Raw genomic sequence first — 6,000 nt, 5'->3', positions numbered from 1 at the left:
TTCCATACAAAGGTTTGCTTAAGGTTTTGTCATGTATAGCTTCTGTCAAACTTCTATACAAAGGTTTGCTTAAGGTATGTCATGTATAGCTTCTGTCAAACTTCCATACAAAGGTTTGCTTAAGGTATGTCATGTATAGCTTCTGTCCAACTTCCATACAAAGGTTTGCTTAAGGTATTGTCATGTATAGGTTCTGTCCAACTTCCATACAAAGGTTTGTCATGTATAGCTTCTGTCCAACTTCCATACAAAGGTTTGCTTAAGGTATCGATGTCATGTATAGCTTCTGTCCAACTTCCATACAAAGGTTTGTCATGTATAGCTTCTGTCCAACTTCCATACAAAGGTTTACTTAAGGAATTGTCATGTATAGCTTCTGTCCAACTCCCATACAAAGGTTTGTCATGTATAGCTTCTGTCCAAGTTCCATACAAAGGTTTGCTTAAGGTATTGATATTTAACTTTTTGTCATGTATAGCTTCTGTCCAACTTCCATACAAAGGTTTGCTTAAGGTATTGATATTTAAAATAAACACCTTTTAACCGCACACTTATCATAAAGAGGGGGGGGGGTCAAGAGATACACCACCGACGAAGTTTCGAATCGCATATGTCTTGCTTTTGCAACATATCATGCATATAGAAATGTCACAGGCTCGACAAAAATGCAAACCACATATCGAATCACAGAATATAATGAATTCATTTAAATAAAAGGAAAGTTGGTAGAATTCTCTGAAGATTCACAACTAGTAGATTCAGACTTGGAGAGATAATACACCTTATCGCTAATCCCGGCCAACCCGGCCGCTTGAACTTTTGACGCATTCAACAATCACTTTTCCATTTTGGCATCAATGTTTTGTTTTGTGACGTCAAAATTTTACGGGAACCTGTGTGATATCCAGTAATGGCGGAAAAAATAGCGATAAGGTGTATTTTAACAAATCAATATAATATGATATCTTTTGTTCGAAAAGTAAAATTCGTCACTTTTATTCGCAATTGAAAAAAGATTTACAGGGCTGATGTTCTATTTATAAGTAATTTCTATTTTATTTAGGTAAAATCTTTTTTTTTTATCAAAATTCAAGTGTACGCCCACGGGTACGCGCCTGTTTATGTGAATCAATGGCTCCATTTGACTTAATTTTTTTAATATACATCGGCATGATTAAAACAACGAAATTTTGTCAAAATCATGTTTTAAAAGACAAATCGGTCCGGACCAGTTTTTAAGACAATTAAATAAAATTAATTTGTTTGGACGTTTTTGTACTAAAAATCCCCCCCCCCTTTTCCCCTTAGAATCAACCACTGAGAAGAACCTGAAAAGCGTTCTTAAATGGACCCAATCAGTGTTTCACATTGTTTTGAGGTGTCTTTGAAATTGTTTAGAGTCGATCTTAAATGAGCCCAATCAGTGTTTCAAACTGGTCAGATCGTTCAATTCTTTAAACCTGGTCCGAGTTTTCCTGGTCCGACTTGTCCTAATCCGTCATTCAGTGTCTCGTTTTGACAAAACTTCCTGTTCTCAAACTACAGACAATTATTTTTGATTTTTAACCAAGAAGATGTCATTTCAATGACTTTAAAGGGTAAGTTTTGAATATTTCTGTTATATCTGACTCACGTGAAGAAATGACATAGGTAGCTATGTCAGGAAAAAAATTAAAGTTTACTTTCCATGTATTTTTTCTAAATATTCAATAATGTATGACCTTCACCTGTCTCAAAACACCAAGCAATTTGATTGGTTGTCTCTTGAAACTATTAAATTCCCCTTTCCAAAAATTTGATATCAAAGGGACTTTCCATTCAAAGTGTTTTAGCCAAGAGAGGTAACTCTAATTTGTTTTTGTTCAAATCATTGAATGATTGACACTTTGCTTTTATAGTCTGTTTCTTCAAATTAGTTCTGCAAAGTTAAGGTAACATTTTATTGATAACAATATATATATTGATTGTTTTAAATATATATTGAACAAATATTAAAATATGATTTTTACAATCCTAATTGCGTTTTTTCTTATATTTGAAAAATATGTATCTACATTTTATCACATGATTGAAACCCAACTGTCTTTTTTTAAATACTGGTAGAATATATCTATTTCAATACCCTTTATCATGTTTATAACTAATTGTTCGGTGTGAGCCAAGACTGTGATGAAGAACTTACCTTGACCTATAATGGTTTACTTTTATAAATTGTGACTTTGACAGAGAGTTGTCTCATTTGCACTTATACCACATCTTCTTTGATCTATTATGTTATAATGCACCTTGTATTATAAAAAAGAATGTAAATAAGGAAGCGCCGTTTCTTGTTGTATATCACTTCTGCTTTTTATTTATTATTTTGTACATAAATCAGGTTTATTCTTTTCTTCATTCTTATAAATCATTTTATAAGTATCAATTAAAGGCATTTCAATTACTATGGAGTATGGATTTTCCCCATTGTTGAAGGTGCTATGATAAATTGCTCAATAAATATTGAAACCATGAATTAAAAAATGCAATCACATACATTTTTTCTTTCATTATAGAGGTCTGTTCCTTAATACTGTTTAGTTGAAACGGTTTTGTTATTTAATATAAGCCAGATCTCCAATTATATACTTATAAACGAATGAGAGCTGTGTGGAATTTATGGATTAATGAATAAGTAAAAATAATATTGTATTTTTTTTTACAACATTGACTACACATGAGAGTGTTGCAAATACGATAATACTATAAATATCAACAATAGTGACAGATTAGCCATGCTTGACTTCAATCGGAATATATAAAATACAAGATGTGGTATTATTGCCACGGTGATATATCCACCAGACCCCACAATGTCACAGCTATATTCATTCACAACTGTAGGTTACTATTTTTTTTTTTCATTAACTGTAGGTTACTATAGAGCCTTTAGTTTTCGCAGTAGTGTAGTGTTAAAAAAATCTTAACTCTATATAAAAACATCAAATGTTCCAAAAATTGGTGAGTCAAAAATTTATATATTTCAAAAAAGACAAAAAATAACCAAATGTTGATAAATATTTTCTTGAACCTAATTGTAAATACTACTATTTATTAATTGTTGTGTAATTTATCATAATTAAATATTAGGTTAAATAATTATTAGTATAATTGAAATAACAAGCTTATTCAAGGGAGATAACAATTGCAGTTCTGGTCAATTCTTGTGTAGATTTCGCTCACAATAAATCACAATAAATCTATTCATTCATTAATATTTACATCATGTACTATTATTATTGTTATTGTAACAATTTATTTTTTACACAAACATGTACACCCCCCTCTTTTAACGAGGATCAATTGACAGCTGTTACTTTTGATTAAATAAACACTGTCGTTATTTAAAAAAACAGATTTATATTGACATGATGTGTATTGAAGTTCACTGAATACATGTGTGGTTGAATCAGTATTTGACCCCATACTACACATTACAACCGATGGAGTCACCTAATATATCCACCCCCCTTTTTAAACAAAGCTAGTTACACACACTAGTCTATTCAAATATCTTAAATTATGCTTTCATACTAATATATTAACTGATTACATTAATAAGGTGAGTTGTTATTATATCAAATATATTTCAGCCATTTACACATAACCAAAAAAAAAATAATGGACTATAATGTCAAGGGAGACAACTATCGACATCTTTTTGAAAAAGATTCATTTAGAGATAATTACACATTTTACTTAAAATTAATTGATATGAAATGTCTTAGATCATCATTTAGTACATGTCTTTAAAAGGTTTTTGAAGGGAGAAACGATAAACAAATTAATTTGCCTATATAATTCAACAACGTCACCGTTGATTCATTTCAACAAAAAGTAAACCTTAATAACAACACTTTGACACTTTTGTTTGTTACAAAACATATTTAAATCGTTCATATTATGCTTAAAGATTGTTACAAAAGTGTAATTTTGAGAAAGTATCGCTTGCCTACCTTAGTTTAGTGATCGGTCAAAATATTCCCTGTGGAAAGTAAAACACGTGGTATCGTAAACGGTTCAAGGCCAAATTTGTTATATAGTTATCGTTCTTGAAGAACTCTTTTGTGTACCTCCTTTGGTCTCCTGACGATGCTAACATAGGCCCTACTCATTTTATCTCATTTTAAAAACATTTTGAACACAGTAACAGGTCGATGGAGACATTTCCGGGTTTCTATTTCTCTTCTTCTTTGGACGAAACTTTCTAAATGATGACTGAGAAGAAATTTTCAATTGAACATTTAAATGAGTATTTTTATTTTCTTCGAGGTTAAAGAATTTATGAAACCAAATTTGAAAGTTAAAAGACAGTAAAACTTGGTGCGCTGAATTTGAACTGTTAGTGTTGAAGAGATTTTAGCCACCAGGCGGCGCTGCATGATGTTTGTCAATTTTTTTGTGACAATTATTATACCCCCGCTTTAAAAAGGGGGGGTATACTGTTTTACCTCTGTCTGTCCTTTCGGTCCGTCCCATGAATATTTTTCGTCGCATTTTTCTCAGGAACTACAATTAATACAAGGATTTCTGAAATTTGGTTTCAGGGTTTATCTAAGTCAGCCGGTCTCACTAATTAGCGACAACAAGAATTTTAGCGACAACAAGCGTCAACAAGCCACAACAAGCGTCAACAAGCCACAACAAGCGACAACAAGAATTACTTTAGCGACAACAAGCGACAAGCGACAAGAAACTATTTAGCGACAAGAAAACATTATTTTTTAATGAAAATTAATTATTGCAATAAATATTAAAAGAATATGCGAAAGAAAATTATAATGTACGTCATAAGATCTCATAAAGATTTTGTAAAAACGCAATGAACCCCATATTCGAGAAATATTTGCCACTGATGCTCTCATGAAGCTTAGAAATTGAAATTTGACAATTCTTCACCATACTTTTCATTGATCAAATTGAAAAAAGGATTTTTATTATTAATTCAAAATTGTTTTTGTTCTAGACAATTCCTGTTAATATAAAGCATTTCGTTGTAAATGTTGCCATTAAACATAAGATTTTGAAACAAAAATATACTATTTCATCTATTTATATAGTTCACTATGGTATGGGTTTTGGTCATTGTTCTAGGCAGTTCGATTTCGGAATTCCTCAAGTTTACTTCTGTGTTGTTTGGTCTCTGAGGAGAGTCTAATTACTTACCTTTTATCTTGATTAGAATGTTCTTTTTCTTAAATGGCCATGGAAACCAGAAACGGAAGAATAATATAAAAAAAGAAGATGTGGTATAATTGCCAATGAGACAACTGTCCACAAGAGACCAAAATGACACAGACATATACAACTAAAGGTCACCGTACGGCCTTCAACATTAAGTATTGTCACACTCGGGCCACTGATATATGGCTTGACGTTTGGATTGACAAGCACCTGCGGTTGCTGCTTCTTTTGTAGTTTTTTGCAGTCTTTGCAGCAGAGACGTAGTCATCGTCAGATTTAATATTTGATGCAGTATAATCACTGGGTTAAAGATCAAGAATTGAGATCGCTTTCATCCCAAGATAAAAAATAATCATTGTGAATTTGAAAATAAAAACGACGGCGATTTTTGAGGAACATTTATTCATAATTTTAATTTGTATGGCTTAATTATGTGTAAACTGGCCACATGCTGATTGATACTTCGACATGATTGAAGATTGAAACAACAGCAGGGGTCCAGTTTAGCTTATGTGAATTTATAACCTCTTTTCTGATCTATTACCCAAGGAAATTATTCATTTGACTTTTATAAAGAAATTTTGTGTTTCTACTGTAATTGCCGCAAAATACATTGTTTGCAAAATCTTTATCTAAATTGATTGAATAAGGAAATCTTTGAATTATCATTTATTATCAACTATGAAAGGCATCCTTATTAGCTGAATCTTAAATAGAAAGCAATGACTATATGTGATCAGAAATAAACCGCACCACCTAATGATCAAACCGAAAATAAAA

General features: G+C 31.6%; 1 protein-coding gene across 1 annotated transcript in view; it reads left to right on the top strand.

Annotated features, from left to right (window-relative positions):
- The first annotated feature begins 1,502 nt into the window (after positions 1-1,502).
- Positions 1,503-6,000, top strand: part of LOC139493903 (uncharacterized) — an 89,333-nt gene continuing 84,835 nt past the window's right edge. The window contains exon 1 of the mRNA XM_071282065.1: positions 1,503-1,598. The gene's annotated coding sequence lies outside the window, so the exon portion shown is untranslated. The remainder of the gene's footprint in view (positions 1,599-6,000) is intronic.

Source organism: Mytilus edulis, chromosome 11, assembly GCF_963676685.1.
Source record: "Mytilus edulis chromosome 11, xbMytEdul2.2, whole genome shotgun sequence".
Taxonomy (NCBI): Eukaryota; Metazoa; Mollusca; class Bivalvia; order Mytilida; family Mytilidae; genus Mytilus; species Mytilus edulis.
This window is presented reverse-complemented; position numbering and strand designations above follow the sequence as displayed.